Here is an 18674-nt window from a genome sequence, read left to right on the forward strand (position 1 = left end):
CCAAATTTACTCTAACAGCTGTAACTTTTGAATGCTTAAACCTACACTAATGCCACTTTAGACCGTTGATGCCAACATGATTCTGAGGTAGCCCGTCAATCTGTGTAGACATACGCCCCCAGGGGGCGGAGCCAAAGCTAAAAATCTGTTTCTCAGGAACCGTACAAGCTATGAAGCTCTCCTTTGGCATGTATCATGTATGGCCTATGTCCTAATGTTTTATAGAAGGAAAATTTGATATGCAAATTTTTGCGATCGTTATTAGCCAATCAGTTTCCAGCAAGCTTTTGACATGCTAAACAATGACCAATCAGGACGATACTTATACCCTACATGTATCTCAGGGCCTTCTATCATCCATTAAAATATGGCGTTGATTGGCCTCAAGGGGGCGCTATAGCAGAAAATCAGTTATATCTAAAGGTACAAGTGGCCTAGGCTTGTTATTCTTTTTTAGTTGTATACTTTGCTGTAGCCTTTACAACTTTGTAATTACATGTATTTACCAAAAATGGAAAGATTTTCATCAGTGGCCAAAAGAGTAAAAATTGCTCTTTTCGAACTTGTCTTTAAGTCCTTAATCAATCAAAATAACTTTGGTCTTGATGCAATCTTGAGACCCTGTAGGTAAATAATTATCAAAAAAATCTTGACATTTTAACTATTTGAGGCCCATAAACCTTGATCAAACATGTACGTGAAAGCCTTTTCAGAGTTATTTGGCCAAAACTCTGTCAAAGTTTAAAACATGCCAAAACTGTTGAAGCTACTAATTAACAATGACATTTGAAGCACATTTGCCAAGTATGAGCCAAATAAGTCTTCAGTAGGCTCTACAGTGAAAAAATAACTATTTTCAATTTATTCTATTTATCGCTATTTTCCAACCTAAATGGACAGAAGACAGGAACCTTTCACCCTATCAACACACAAATTTATACACATATATAGACTGATAATCTGATCTTGATTGCAAATTTTCAGCCAAATCGGACATGTTTTCCCTCTACAACGGCTGGAAAACTACAGCGATTTTGTAGGCCTCAAGCCTGTATTATCGCTTTTTTCAAACCTAAATGGACATAAGTCAGGAACCTTTGACCCTATCGACACAGAAATTGACATACATATATAGACTGATATTGTGATCTTGATTGCAAATTTTGAGCCAAAACAGATATTTTTTGCCTCTAATATGGCCAAAGAGCAACAGCCATTTTGTAGGCCATAAGCCTGTATTATCGCTTTTTTCAAACCTAAATGGACAGAAGTCAGGAACCTTTGACCCTATCAACACACAAATTTACACACATATATATGCAGACCACTTGATCATGAGTACCAATTTGGAGCCCAATCGGACTTTTCTTCTCTTTTTAATAAATAGAAACACACTGATAGGGAATGTTCTGTCTTACTTATAGAGTGATAGATTTCCAGCAGGTTATATGTGGTCTCTTGCTGCGCTCTGGTGGTCATTTGGTGAAACAGCTACATTTGAATTATTCTAAATTAAAGCTCTGCTGAACTTATTTAATCATTTTTGTCTTGCTTAATTGAACATATTTATCCTTCTTGGTCATGCTAGTCAGCCACCTGGGTCATTCTTATTTATGCTCCACCCACTTAATTTTTTTTTAATTTGCATAATATGCAAAACCTACTTTTGAGATCTTGTCTTTGCCTCCTTGACCAATCATGACATGTTTGGTGTCAAACAGTTCAGCAGATCTTACTCCTCAATAATTATAAAAAAAAATCTTTACATTTATAAACAATATGGCCGCCATATGCAAATTAGTTTTACCATGGTGCAGTAAAATGTCTTTAACACTTATAACTTTTGAATGCTTAACCTGACACTAATACCACTTCAGTCCTTTGATCATTACATGATTCTCAGATACCCTGTGGGTTTAAGTAGACATACACCGCCCCAGGGGGCGGGGCCAATGCTCGATAGCTGTTTCTCTACAACCATACAAGCTATCAAGGTCGTCCTTGCCAATTATCATCTATGGCCCATGCACTAATGGTACACCAAATGAAAATTTGATATGGACACTTTTGTGGTCACTATTAGCCAATCACATTCCAGCAAGCTTTTGACAGGCAGAATGTTTATCAGGTCAAAACTTATACACTATATATGGGTTATTTATATGCCCTTTTTATGCCTTGTGTTTTTTGAATTTAAGAACTGAAGTTGTTTCACCAAATGCCCACTAGAGTGCAGCAAGACACCACATAAAACCTGATGAACACTACAGCTCAATTTATCAATGCTTTTCAACTAGTTTACTCACACCACTCATCTAGCATTGTCATTTTGGTCTTTATGGTCACGCTGGTTACCCAGCTTGGTTATCCAGTTTGGTGATGACGGTCAACCAGCAACAGGTTTTAAGCCTAACTGGCCTCCAGGGGCCTCTTTGCCTGTGACGCTCGAACCCCGTAAATCGCCGCTTGCGGCTATATTTAGGGGTTCGAGCACGTAGTGCTAGAAACCCTATTGTAATTGTTCTGATTATTATTATTATTATTATTATTATTAGGGGTTCGAGCACGTAGTGCTAGAAACCCTATTGTAATTGTTCTGATTATTATTATTATTATTAGGGGTTCGAGCACGTAGTGCTAGAAACCCTATTGTAATTGTTCTGATTATTATTATTATTATTATTATTCTTATTCTTTTTCTGCCATAGAAGTGATCGGGCAGAAGAAACCGTAAGGCCTACAGGGCTGAGACTTCGTCATATGGTAGTACTTCTCACCGCTACTCAGATTCAAAAGATGAGCCAAATCGGCCTCAAGGGGGCGCTATGGCGAAGGTCAACGCGTTAGGCCTCGTAACTGCCACGCCCTGATAGCTAGAGCAAAAATTCTTGCATTATATGATTCCTTGGTTAATGGCAAATCAAAAAGGTCAATAGAACCACTAAGCTCCGCCCACTTAGATTTTTTGCTATTTAGCATAATATGCAAAACCTACTTTTGAGAACTTGTCCTAGGGTCTTTGACCAATCCTGTCATATTTGGTGTCAAACAACTCAGCAGAGTCCCAACCTCAATAATTATCAAAAAAATTGTGAAATTTGTAAACAATATGGCCGCCATATGCAAATTAATCTTACCGTGGCACATCCAAATTTACTCTAACAGCTGTAACTTTTGAATGCTTAAACCTACACTAATGCCACTTTAGACCTTTGATGCCAACATGATTCTGAGGTAGCCCGTCAATCTGTGTAGACATACGCCTCCAGGGGGCGGAGCCAAAGCTAAAAATCTGTTTCTCAGGAACCGTACAAGCTATGAAGCTCTCCTTTGGCATGTATCATCTATGGCCTATGTCCTAATGTTTTACAGAAGGAAAATTTGATATGCAAATTTTTGCGATCGTTATTAGCCAATCAGTTTCCAGCAAGCTTTTGACAGGCTAAACAATGACCAATCAGGACGATACTTATATCCTCCATGTATCTCAGGGCCTTCTATCATCCATTAAAATATGGCGTTGATTGGCCTCAAGGGGGCGCTATAGCAGAAAATCAGTTATATCTAAAGGTACAAGTGGCCTAGGCTTGTTATTCTTTTTTAGTTGTATACTTTGCTGTAGCCTTTACAACTTTGTAATTACATGTGTTTACCAAAAATGCAAAGATTTTCATCAGTGGCCAAAAGAGTAAAAATTGCTCTTTTCGAACTTGTCTTTAAGTCCTTAATCAATCAAAACAAATTTGGTCTTGATGCAATCTTGAGACCCTGTAGGTAAATAATTATCAAAAAAATCATGACATTTTAACTATTTGAGGCCCATAAACCTTGATCAAACATGTACGTGAAAGCCTTTTCAGAGTTATTTGGCCAAAACTCTGTCAAAGTTTAAAACATTCCAAAACTGTTGAAGCTACTAATTAACAATGACATTTGAAGTACATGTGCCAAGTATGAGCCAAATAAGTCTTCAGTAGGCTCTACAGTGAAAAAATAACTATTTTCAATTTATTCTATTTATCGCTATTTTCCAACCTAAATGGACAGAAGACAGGAACCTTTCACCCTATCAACACACAAATTTATACACATATATAGACTGATAATCTGATCTTGATTGCAAATTTTCAGCCAAATCGGACATGTTTTGCCTCTACAACGGCTGGAAAACTACAGCGATTTTGTAGGCCTCAAGCCTGTATTATCGCTTTTTTCAAACCTGAATGGACATAAGTCAGGAACCTTTGACCCTATCAACACAGAAATTGACATACATATATAGACTTTTATTGTGATCTTGATTGCAAATTTTGAGCCAAAACAGATATTTTTTGCCTCTAATATGGCCAAAGAGCAACAGCCATTTTGTAGGCCATAAGCCTGTATTATCGCTTTTTTCAAACCTAAATGGACAGAAGTCAGGAACCTTTGACCCTATCAACACACAAATTTACACACATATATATGCAGACCACTTAATCATGAGTACCAATTTGGAGCCCAATCGGACTTTTCTTCTCTTTTTAATAAATAGAAACACACCGATAGGGAATGTTCTGTCTTACTTATAGAGTGATAGATTTCCAGCAGGTTATATGTGGTCTCTTGCTGCGCTCTGGTGGTCATTTGGTGAAACAGCTACATTTGAATTATTCTAAATTAAAGCTCTGCTGAACTTATTTAATCATTTTTGTCTTGCTTAATTGAACATATTTATCCTTCTTGGTCATGCTAGTCAGCCACCTGGGTCATTCTTATTTATGCTCCACCCACTTAATTTTTTTTTAATTTGCATAATATGCAAAACCTACTTTTGAGATCTTGTCTTTGCCTCCTTGACCAATCATGACATGTTTGGTGTCAAACAGTTCAGCAGAGCTTACTCCTCAATAATTATTAAAAAAAATCTTTACATTTATAAACAATATGGCCGCCATATGCAAATTAGTTTTACCATGGTGCAGTAAAATGTCTTCTAACACTTATAACTTTTGAATGCTTAACCTGACATTAATACCACTTCAGTCCTTTGATCATTACATGATCCTCAGATACCGTGTGAGTTTAAGTAGACATACACCCCGAGGGGGCAGAGCCAATGCTCGATAGCTGTTTCTCTACAACCATACAAGCTATCAAGGTCATCCTAGCCAATTATCATCTATGGCCCATGCACTAATGGTACACCAAATGAAAATTTGATATGGACACTTTTGTGGTCACTATTAGCCAATCACATTCCAGCAAGCTTTTAACAGGCGGAATGTTAATCAGGTCAAAACTTATATACTATATACGGGTTATTTATATGCCCTTTTTATGCCTTTTGTTTTTTCAATTTAAGAACTGAATTTGTTTCACCAAATGCCCACTAGAGTGCAGTAAGACACCACATAAAACCTGATGAACACTACAGCTCAATTTATCAATGCTTTTCAACTAGTTTACTCACACCACTCATCTAGCATTGCCATTATGGTCTTTATGGTCACGCTCGTCACCCAGCTTGGTTATGCTGGCCATCCAGCTTGGTCATGCTGGCCATTCACATTGGTCATTATGGTCCTGCTGGTCATTCAGCTTTGTCCTCATAGTAATGGTGGTCTTCCAGCTTGTTCATACTGGCCAACCACCTTTGCCATGCTGGTCATCCAGTTTGGTCATTATGGTCTTCCAGCTTGGTCAATATGGTCAACAAGTTTGTCATCCATATTAGTCATGCTGGTAATCTAGCTTGGTCTTCACGGTAATGCTGGTCATCCTCATCCAGTTTGGCAATGCCCGTGAACCTGCAACATGTTTTAAGCCTAACTGGCCTCCAGGGGTCTCTTTGCCTGTAACGCTCGAACCCCGTAAATCGCCGCTTGCGGCTATATTTATTATTAGGGGTTCGAGCACGTAGTGCTAGAAACCCTATTGTAATTGTTCTGATTATTATTATTAGGGGTTCGAGCACGTAGTGCTAGAAACCCTATTGTAATTGTTCTGATTATTATTATTATTATTATTAGGGGTTCGAGCACGTAGTGCTAGAAACCCTATTGTAATTGTTCTGATTATTATTATTATTAGGGGTTCGAGCACGTAGTGCTAGAAACCCTATTGTAATTGTTCTGATTATTATTATTATTATTATTATTATTATTATTATTATTATAGTTCTTATTCTTTTTCTGCCATAGAAGTGATTGGGCAGAAGAAACCGTAAGGCCTACAGGGCTGAGACTTGGTCATATGGTAGTACTTCTCACCGCTACTCAGATTCAAAAGATGAGCCCGATCAGCCTCAAGGGGGCGCTATGGCGAAGGTCAACGCGTTTGGCCCCGTAACTCCTACGCCCTGATAGCTAGACCAAAAAATCTTGCAGTATATGATTCCTTGGTTAATGGCAAATCAAAAAGGTCAATAGAACCACTAAGCTCCGCCCACTTAGATTTTTTGCTATTTAGCATAATATGCAAAACCTACTTTTGAGAACTTGTCCTAGGGTCATTGACCAATCCTGTCATATTTGGTGTCAAACAACTCAGCAGATTCCCAACCTCAATAATTATCAAAAAAATTGTGAAATTTGTAAACAATATGGCCGCCATATGCAAATTAATCTTACCGTGGCACACCCAAATTTACTCTAACAGCTGTAACTTTTGAATGCTTAAACCTACACTAATGCCACTTTAGACCGTTGATGCCAACATGATTCTGAGGTAGCCCGTCAATCTGTGTAGACATACGCCCCCAGGGGGCGGAGCCAAAGCTAAAAATCTGTTTCTCAGGAACCGTACAAGCTATGAAGCTCTCCTTTGGCATGTATCATCTATGGCCTATGTCCTAATGTTTTACAGAAGGAAAATTTGATATGCAAATTTTTGCGATCGTTATTAGCCAATCAGTTTCCAGCAAGCTTTTGACATGCTAAACAATGACCAATCAGGACGATACTTATACCCTACATGTATCTCAGGGCCTTCTATCATCCATTAAAATATGGCGTTGATTGGCCTCAAGGGGGCGCTATAGCAGAAAATCAGTTATATCTAAAGGTACAAGTGGCCTAGGCTTGTTATTCTTTTTTAGTTGTATACTTTGCTGTAGCCTTTACAACTTTGTAATTACATGTATTTACCAAAAATGCAAAGATTTTCATCAGTGGCCAAAAGAGTAAAAATTGCTCTTTTCGAACTTGTCTTTAAGTCCTTAATCAATCAAAACAAATTTGGTCTTGATGCAATCTTGAGACCCTGTAGGTAAATAATTATCAAAAAAATCTTGACAATTTAACTACTTGAGGCCCATAAACCTTGATCAAACATGTACGTGAAAGCCTTTTCAGAGTTATTTGGCCAAAACTCTGTCAAAGTTTAAAACATGCCAAAACTGTTGAAGCTACTAATTAACAATGACATTTGAAGTACATGTGCCAAGTATGAGCCAAATAAGTCTTCAGTAGGCTCTACAGTGAAAAAATAACTATTTTCAATTTATTCTATTTATCGCTATTTTCCAACCTAAATGGACAGAAGACAGGAACCTTTCACCCTATCAACACACAAATTTATACACATATATAGAATGATAATCTGATCTTGATTGCAAATTTTCAGCCAAATCGGACATGTTTTGCCTCTACAACGGCTGGAAAACTACAGCGATTTTGTAGGCCTCAAGCCTGTATTATCGCTTTTTTCAAATCTAAATGGACAGAAGTCAGGAACCTTTGACCCTATTAACACAGAAATTGACATACATATATAGACTGATATTGTGATCCTGATTGCAAATTTTGAGCCAAATCAGATATTTTTTGCCTCTAATATGGCCAAAGAGCAACAGCCATTTTGTAGGCCATAAGCCTGTATTATCACTTTTTTCAAACCTAAATGGTCAGAAGTCAGGAACCTTTGACCCTATCAACACACAAATTTACATACATGTATATACAGACCACTTGATCATGTGTACCAATTTGGAGCCCAATCGGACTTTTCTTCTCTTTTTAATAAATAGAAACACACTGATAGGGAATGTTCTGTCTTTCTGATAGAGTGATAGATTTCCAGCAGGTTATATGTGGTCTCTTGCTGCGCTCTGGTGGTCATTTGGTGAAACAGCTACAGGTGAATTATTCTAAGTTAAAGCTCTGCTGAACTTATTCAATCTTGCTTGTCTTGCTTAATTGAACATATTTATCCTTCTTGGTCATGTTGGTCAGCCGCCTGGGTCATTCTTGTTTATGCTCCACCCACTTAATTTTTTTTTAAATTTGCATAATATGCAAAACCTACTTTTGAGATCTTGTCCTTGGATCCTTGACCAATCATGACATGTTTGGTGTCAACCAGTTCAGCAGAGCTTACTCCTCAATAATTATTAAAAAAATCTTTACATTTATAAACAATATGGCCGCCATATGCAAATGAGTTCTACCATGGTGCAGTAAAATGTCTTTAACACATGACTTTTGAATGCTTAACCTGACACTAATACCACTTCAGTCCTTTGATCATTACATGATTCTCAGATACCCTGTCAGTTTAAGTAGACATACACCCCTACGGGGCAGGGCCAATGCTCGATAGCTGTTTCTCTAGAACCATACAAGCTATCAAGGTCATCCTAGCCAATTATATGAAGCTCTCCTTTGGCATGTATCATCTATGGCCTATGTCCTAATGTTTTACAGAAGGAAAATTTGATATGCAAATTTTTGCAATCGTTATTAACCAATCAGATTCCAGCAAGCTTTTGACAGGCTAAACAATGACCAATCAGGACGATACTTATAGCCTACATGTATCTCAGGGCCTTCCATCATCCATTAAAATATGGCGTTGATTGGCCTCAAGGGGGCGCTATAGCAGAAAATAAGTTATATCTAAAGGTACAAGTGGCCTAGGCTTGTTATTCTTTTTTAATTGTATACTTTGCTGTAGCCTTTACAACTTTGTAATTACATGTATTTACCAAAAATGCAAAGATTTTCATCAGTGGCCAAAAGAGTAAAAATTGCTCTTTTCGAACTTGTCTTTAAGTCCTTAATCAATCAAAACAAATTTGGTCTTGATGCAATCTTGAGACGCTGTAGGTAAATAATTATCAAAAAAATCTTGACATTTTAACTATTTGAGGCCCATAAACCTTGATCAAACATGTACGTGAAAGCCTTTTCAGAGTTATTTGGCCAAAACTCTGTCAAAGTTTAAAACATGCCAAAACTGTTGAAGCTACTAATTAACAATGACATTTGAAGCACATGTGCCAAGTATGAGCCAAATAAGTCTTCAGTAGGCTCTACAGTGAAAAAATAACTATTTTCAATTTATTCTATTTATCGCTATTTTCCAACCTAAATGGACAGAAGACAGGAACCTTTCACCATATCAACACACAAATTTATACACATATATAGACTGATAATCTGATCTTGATTGCAAATTTTCAGCCAAATCGGACATGTTTTGCCTCTACAACGGCTGGAAAACTACAGCGATTTTGTAGGCCTCAAGCCTGTATTATCGCTTTTTTCAAATCTAAATGGACAGAAGTCAGGAACCTTTGACCCTATTGACACAGAAATTGACATACATATATAGACTGATATTGTGATCCTGATTGCAAATTTTGAGCCAAATCAGATATTTTTTGCCTCTAATATGGCCAAAGAGCAACAGCCATTTTGTAGGCCATAGGCCTGTATTATCACTTTTTTCAAACCTAAATGGTCAGAAGTCAGGAACCTTTGACCCTATCAACAATTTGATTTTGAGCCAAATCAGATATTTTTTGCCTCTAATATGGCCAAAGAGCAACAGCCATTTTGTAGGCCATAAGCCTGTATTATCACTTTTTTCAAACCTAAATGGTCAGAAGTCAGGAACCTTTGACCCTAACAACACACAAATTTACATACATGTATATACAGACCACTTGATCATGAGTACCAATTTGGAGCCCAATCGGACTTTTCTTCTCTTTTTAATAAATAGAAACACACTGATAGGGAATGTTCTGTCTTTCTGATAGAGTGATAGATTTCCAGCAGGTTATATGTGGTCTCTTGCTGCGCTCTGGTGGTCATTTGGTGAAACAGCTACAGGTGAATTATTCTAAATTAAAGCTCTGCTGAACTTATTCAATCTTGCTTGTCTTGCTTAATTGAACATATTTATCCTTCTTGTTCATGCTGGTCAGCCGCCTGGGTCATTCTTGTTTATGCTCCACCCACTTAATTTTTTTTTAAATTTGCATAATATGCAAAACCTACTTTTGAGATCTTGTCCTTGGATCCTTGACCAATCATGACATGTTTGGTGTCAAACAGTTCAGCAGAGCTTACTCCTCAATAATTATTAAAAAAATCTTTACATTTCTAAACAATATGGCCGCCATATGCAAATGAGTTCTACCATGGTGCAGTAAAATGTCTTTAACATGGTTTAAGCCTAACTGGCCTCCAGGGGTCTCTTTGCCTGTAACGCTCGAACCCCGTAAATCGCCGCTTGCGGCTATATTTAGGGGTTCGAGCACGTAGTGCTAGAAACCCTATTGTAATTGTTCTGATTATTAGGGGTTCGAGCACGTAGTGCTAGAAACCCTATTGTAATTGTTCTGATTATTAGGGGTTCGAGCACGTAGTGCTAGAAACCCTATTGTAATTGTTCTGATTATTATTATTAGGGGTTCGAGCACGTAGTGCTAGAAACCCTATTGTAATTGTTCTGATTATTATTATTATTATTATTATTATTATTATTATTCTTATTCTTTTTCTGCCATAGAAGTGATTGGGCAGAAGAAACCGTAAGGCCTACAAGGCTGAGACTTGGTCATATGGTAGTACTTCTCACCGCTACTCAGATTCAAAAGATGAGCCCGATCGGCCTCAAGGGGGCGCTATGGCGAAGGTCAACGCGTTTGGCCTCGTAACTTCCACGCCCTGACAGCTAGAGCAAAAATTCTTGCATTATATGATTCCTTGGTTAATGGCAAATCAAAAAGGTCAATAGAACCACTAAGCTCCGCCCACTTAGATTTTTTGCTATTTAGCATAATATGCAAAACCTACTTTTGAGAACTTGTCCTAGGGTCATTTACCAATCCTGTCATATTTAGTGTCAAACAACTAAACAGAGTCCCATCGTCAATAATTATCGAAAAAATTGTGAAATTTGTAAACAATATGGCCGCCATATGCAAATTAATCTTACCGTGGCACACCCAAATTTACTCTAACAGCTGTAACTTTTGAATGCTTAAACCTACACTAATGCCACTTTACTACTTTGATGCCAACATGATTCTGAGGTAGCCCGTCAATCTGTGTAGACATACGCCCCGAGGGGGCGGAGCCAAAGCTAAAAATCTGTTTCTCAGGAACCGTACAAGCTATGAAGCTCTCCTTTGGCATGTATCATCTATGGCCTATGTCCTAATGTTTTACAGAAGGAAAATTTGATATGCAAATTTTTGCGATCGTTATTAGCCAATCAGATTCCAGCAAGCTTTTGACAGGCTAAACAATGACCAATCAGGACGATACTTATACCCTACATGTATCTCAGGGCCTTCTATCATCCATTAAAATATGGCGTTGATTGGCCTCAAGGGGGCGCTATAGCAGAAAATCAGTTATATCTAAAGGTACAAGTGGCCTAGGCTTGTTATTCTTTTTTATTTGTATACTTTGCTGTAGCCTTTACAACTTTGTAATTACATGTGTTTACCAAAAATGCAAAGATTTTCATCAGTGGCCAAAAGAGTAAAAATTGCTCTTTTCGAACTTGTCTTTAAGTCCTTAATCAATCAAAACAAATTTGGTCTTGATGCAATCTTGAGACCCTGTAGGTAAATAATTATCAAAAAAATCTTGATATTTTAACTATTTGAGGCCCATAAACCTTGATCAAACATGTACGTGAAAGCCTTTTCAGAGTTATTTGGCCAAAACTCTGTCAAAGTTTAAAACATGCCAAAACTGTTGAAGCTACTAATAAAAAATGACATTTGAAGTACATGTGCCAAGTATGAGCCAAATAAGTCTTCAGTAGGCTCTACAGTGAAAAAATAACTATTTTCAATTTATTCTATTTATCGCTATTTTCCAACCTAAATGGACAGAAGACAGGAACCTTTCACCCTATCAACACACAAATTTATACACATATATAGACTGATAATCTGATCTTGATTGCAAATTTTCAGCCAAATCGGACATGTTTTGCCTCTACAACGGCTGGAAAACTACAGTGATTTTTTAGGCCTCAAGCCTGTATTATCGCTTTTTTCAAATCTAAATGGACAGAAGTCAGGAACCTTTGACCCTATCGACACAGAAATTGACATACATATATAGACTGATATTGTGATCTTGATTGCAAATTTTGAGCCAAATCAGATATTTTTTGCCTCTAATATGGCCAAAGAGCAACAGCCATTTTGTAGGCCATAAGCCTGTATTATCACTTTTTTCAAACCTAAATGGTCAGAAGTCAGGAACCTTTGACCCTATCAACACACAAATTTACATACATGTATATACAGACCACTTGATCATGAGTACCAATTTGGAGCCCAATCGGACTTTTCTTCTCTTTTTAATAAATAGAAACACACTAATAGGGAACGTTCTGTCTTACTGATAGAGTGATAAATTCTCAGCAGGTTATATGTGGTCTCTTGCTGCGCTCTGGTGGTCATTTGGTGAAACAGCTACAGGTGAATTATTCTAAATTAAAGCTCTGCTGAACTTATTCAATCTTGCTTGTCTTGCTTAATTGAACATATTTATCCTTCTTGGTCATGCTGGTCAGCCTCCTGGGTCATTCTTGTTTATGCTCCACCTACTTAATTTTTTTTTTAATTTGCATAATATGCAAAACCTACTTTTGAGATCTTGTCCTTGTATCCTTGACCAATCATGACATGTTTGGTGTCAAACAGTTCAGCAGAGCTTACTCCTCAATAACTATTAAAAAAATCTTTACATTTATAAACAATATGGCCGCCATATGCAAATGAGTTCTACCATGGTGCAGTAAAATGTCTTTAACACTTATAACTTTTGAATGCTTAACCTGACACTAATACCACTTCAGTCCTTTGATCATTACATGATTCTCAGATACCCTGTCAGTTTAAGTAGACATACACCCCCCCAGGGGGCGGGGCCAATGCTCGATAGCTGTTTCTCTAGAACCATACAAGCTATCAAGGTCATCCTAGCCAATTATCATCTATGGCCCATGCACTAATGGTACACCAAATGAAAATTTGATATGGACACTTTTGTGGTCACTATTAGCCAATCACATTCCAGCAAGCTTTTAACAGGCGGAATGTTAATCAGGTCAAAACTTATATACTATATACGGGTTATTTATATGCCCTTTTTATGCGTTGTGTTTTTTCAATTTAAGAACTGAATTTGTTTCACCAAATGCGCACTAGAGTGCAGTAAGACACCACATAAAACCTGATGAACACTACAGCTCAATTTATCAATGCTTTTCAACTAGTTTACTCACACCACTCATCTAGCATTGCCATTATGGTCTTTATGGTCACGCTGGTCACCCAGCTTGGTTATGCTGGCCATCCAGCTTGGTCATGCTGGCCATTCACATTGGTCATTATGGTCCTGCTGGTCATTCAGCTTTGTCCTCATAGTAATGGTGGTCTTCCAGCTTGGTCATACTGGCCAACCACCTTTGCCATGCTGGTCATCCAGTTTGGTCATTATGGTCCTCCAGCTTGGTCATTATGGTCCTCCAGCTTGGTCAATATGGTCAACAAGTTTGTCATCCAGATTAGTCATGCTGGTAATCTAGCTTGGTCTTCACGGTCATGCTGGTCATCCTCATCCAGTTTGGCGATGCCGGTCAACCGGCAACATGTTTTAAGCCTAACTGGTCTCCAGGGGTCTCTTTGCCTGTAACGCTCGAACCCCGTAAATCGCCGCTTGCGGCTATATTTATTAGGGGTTCGAGCACGTAGTGCTAGAAACCCTATTGTAATTGTTCTGATTATTATTATTATTATTATTATTATTCTTATTCTTTTTCTGCCATAGAAGTGATCGGGCAGAAGAAACCGTAAGGCCTACAGGGCTGAGACTTGGTCATATGGTAGTACTTCTCACCGCTACTCAGATTCAAAAGATGAGCCAAATCGGCCTCAAGGGGGCGCTATGGCGAAGGTCAACGCGTTAGGCCTCGTAACTGCCACGCCCTGATAGCTAGAGCAAAAATTCTTGCATTATATGATTCCTTGGTTAATGGCAAATCAAAAAGGTCAATAGAACCACTAAGCTCCGCCCACTTAGATTTTTTGCTATTTAGCATAATATGCAAAACCTACTTTTGAGAACTTGTCCTAGGGTCATTGACCAATCCTGTCATATTTGGTGTCAAACAACTCAGCAGAGTCCCAACCTCAATATTTATCAAAAAAATTGTGAAATTTGTAAACAATATGGCCGCCATATGCAAATCAATCTTACCGTGGCACACCCAAATTTACTCTAACAGCTGTAACTTTTGAATGCTTAAACCTACACTAATGCCACTTTACAACTTTGATGCCAACATGATTCTGAGGTAGCCCGTCAATCTGTGTAGACATACGCCCCCAGGGGGCGGAGCCAAAGCTAAAAATCTGTTTCTCAGGAACCGTACAAGCTATGAAGCTCTCCTTTGGCATGTATCATCTATGGCCTATGTCCTAATGTTTTACAGAAGGAAAATTTGATATGCAAATTTTTGCGATCGTTATTAGCCAATCAGATTCCAGCAAGCTTTTCACATGCTAAACAATGACCAATCAGGACGATACTTATAACCTACATGTATCTCAGGGCCTTCTATCATCCATTAAAATATGGCGTTGATTGGCCTCAAGGGGGCGCTATAGCAGAAAATCAGTTATATCTAAAGGTACAAGTGGCCTAGGCTTGTTATTCTTTTTTAGTTGTATACTTTGCTGTAGCCTTTACAACTTTGTAATTACATATGTTTACCAAAAATGCAAAGATTTTCATCAGTGGCCAAAAGAGTAAAAATTGCTCTTTTCGAACTTGTCTTTAAGTCCTTAATCAATCAAAACAAATTTGGTCTTTATGCAATCTTGAGACCCTGTAGGTAAATAATTATCAAAAAAATCTTGACATTTTAACTATTTGAGGCCCATAAACCTTGATCAAACATGTACGTGAAAGCCTTTTCAGAGTTATTTGGCCAAAACTCTGTCAAAGTTTAAAACATGCCAAAACTGTTAAAGCTACTAATTAACAATGACATTTGAAGCACATGTGCCAAGTATGAGCCAAATAAGTCTTCAGTAGGCTCTACAGTGAAAAAATAACTATTTTCAATTTATTCTATTTATCGCTATTTTCCAACCTAAATGGACAGAAGACAGGAACCTTTCACCCTATCAACACACAAATTTATACACATATATAGACTGATAATCTGATCTTGATTGCAAATTTTCAGCCAAATCGGACATGTTTTGCCTCTACAACGGCTGGAAAACTACAGCGATTTTGTAGGCCTCAAGCCTGTATTATCGCTTTTGTCAAATCTAAATTGACAGAAGTCAGGAACCTTTGACCCTATTGACACAGAAATTGACATACATATATAGACTGATATTGTGATCTTGATTGCAAATTTTGAGCCAAATCAGATATTTTTTGCCTCTAATATGGCCAAAGAGCAACAGCCATTTTGTAGGCCATAAGCCTGTATTATCACTTTTTTCAAACCTAAATGGTCAGAAGTCAGGAACGTTTGACCCTATCAACACACAAATTTACATACATGTATATACAGACCACTTGATCATGAGTACCAATTTGGAGCCCAATCGGACTTTTCTTCTCTTTTTAATAAATAGAAACACACTGATAGGGAATGTTCTGTCTTACTTATAGAGTGATAGATTTCCAGCAGGTTATATGTGGTCTCTTGCTGCGCTCTGGTGGTCATTTGGTGAAACAGCTACAGGTGAATTATTCTAAATTAAAGCTCTGCTGAACTTATTCAATCTTGCTTGTCTTGCTTAATTGAACATATTTATCCTTCTTGTTCATGCTGGTCAGCCGCCTGGGTCATTCTTGTTTATGCTCCACCCACTTAATTTTTTTTTTAATTTGCATAATATGCAAAACCTACTTTTGAGATCTTGTCCTTGGATCCTTGACCAATCATGACATGTTTGGTGTCAAACAGTTCAGCAGAGCTTACTCCTCAATAATTATAAAAAAAATCTTTACATTTATAAACAATATGGCCGCCATATGCAAATGAGTTCTACCATGGTGCAGTAAAATGTCTTTAACACTTATAACTTTTGAATGCTTAACCTGACACTAACACCACTTCAGTCCTTTGATCATTACATGATTCTCAGATACCCTGTCAGTTTAAGTAGACATACACCCCCAGGGGGCGGGGCCAATGCTCGATAGCTGTTTCTCTAGAACCATACAAGCTATCAAGGTCATCCTAGCCAATTATCATCTATGGCCCATGCACTAATGGTACACCAAATGAAAATTTGATATGGACACTTTTGTGGTCACTATTAGCCAATCACATTCCAGCAAGCTTTTAACAGGCGGAATGTTAATCAGGTCAAAACTTATATACTATATACGGGTTATTTATATGCCCTTTTTATGCCTTGTGTTTTTTCAATTTAAGAACTGAATTTGTTTCACCAAATGCGCACTAGAGTGCAGCAAGACACCACATAAAACCTGATGAACACTACAGCTCAATTTATCAATGCTTTTCAACTAGTTTACTCACACCACTCATCTAGCATTGTCATTATGGTCTTTATGGTCACGCTGGTCACCCAGCTTGGTTATGCTGGCCATCCAGCTTGGTCATGCTGGCCATTCACATTGGTCATTATGGTCCTGCTGGTCATTCAGCTTTGTCCTCATAGTAATGGTGGTCTTCCAGCTTGGTCATACTGGCCAACCACCTTTGCCATGCTGGTCATCCAGTTTGGTCATTATGGTCTTCCAGCTTGGTCAATATGGTCAACAAGTTTGTCATCCAGATTAGTCATGCTGGTAATCTAGCTTGGTCTTCACGGTCATGCTGGTCATCCTCATCCAGTTTGGCGATGCCGGTCAACCGGCAGCATGTTTTAAGCCTAACTGGCCTCCAGGGGTCTCTTTGCCTGTGACGCTCGAACCCCGTAAATCGCCGCTTGCGGCTATATTTATTATTATTATTATAGTTCTTATTCTTTTTCTGCCATAGAAGTGATTGGGCAGAAGAAACCGTAAGGCCTACAGGGCTGAGACTTGGTCATATGGTAGTACTTCTCACCGCTATTTAGATTCAAAAGATGAGCCCGATCGGCCTCAAGGGGGCGCTATGGCGAAGGTCAACGCGTTTGGCCTCGTAACTCCCACGCCCTGATAGCTAGAGCAAAAATTCTTGCATTATATGATTCCTTGGTTAATGGCAAATCAAAAAGGTCAATAGAACCACTAAGCTCCGCCCACTTAGATTTTTTGCTATTTAGCATAATATGCAAAACCTACTTTTGAGAACTTGTCCTAGGGTCATTGACCAATCCTGTCATATTTGGTGTCAAACAACTCAGCAGAGTCTCAACCTCAATAATTATCGAAAAAATTGAGAACTTTTTAAACAATATGGCCGCCATATGCAAATTAATCTTACCGTGGCACACCCAAATTTACTCTAACAGCTGTAACTTTTGAATGCTTAAACCTACACTAATGCCACTTTACAACTTTGATGCCAACATGATTCTGAGGTAGCCCATTAAGCTGTGTAGACATACGCCCCCAGGGGGCGGAGCCAAAGCTAAAAATCTGTTTCTCAGGAACCGTACAAGCTATGAAGCTCTCCTTTGGCATGTATCATCTATGGCCTATGTCCTAATGTTTTACAGAAGGAAAATTTGATATGCAAATTTTTGCGATCGTTATTAGCCAATCAGATTCCAGCAAGCTTTTGACAGGCTAAACAATGACCAATCAGGACGATACTTATACCCTACATGTATCTCAGGGCCTTCTATCATCCATTAAAATATGGCGTTGATTGGCCTCAAGGGGGCGCTATAGCAGAAAATCAGTTATATCTAAAGGTACAAGTGGCCTAGGCTTGTTATTCTTTTTTATTTGTATACTTTGCTGTAGCCTTTACAACTTTGTAATTACATGTGTTTACCAAAAATGCAAAGATTTTCATCAGTGGCCAAAAGAGTAAAAATTGCTCTTTTCGAACTTGTCTTTAAGTCCTTAATCAATCAAAACAAATTTGGTCTTGATGCAATCTTGAGACCCTGTAGGTAAATAATTATCAAAAAAATCTTGACATTTTAACTATTTGAGGCCCATAAACCTTGAACAAACATGTACGTGAAAGCCTTTTCAGAGTTATTTGGCCAAAACTCTGTCAAAGTTTAAAACATGCCAAAACTGTTGAAGCTACTAATTAACAATGACATTTGAAGTACATGTGCCAAGTATGAGCCAAATAAGTCTTCAGTAGGCTCTACAGTGATAAAATAACTATTTTCAATTTATTCTATTTATCACTATTTTCCAACCTAAATGGACAGAAGACAGGAACCTTTCACCCTATCAACACACAAATTTATACACATATATAGACTGATA

The sequence above is a fragment of the Astyanax mexicanus genome, chromosome 10 (assembly GCF_023375975.1).
Source record: "Astyanax mexicanus isolate ESR-SI-001 chromosome 10, AstMex3_surface, whole genome shotgun sequence".
NCBI classification, from domain to species: domain Eukaryota; kingdom Metazoa; phylum Chordata; class Actinopteri; order Characiformes; family Acestrorhamphidae; genus Astyanax; species Astyanax mexicanus.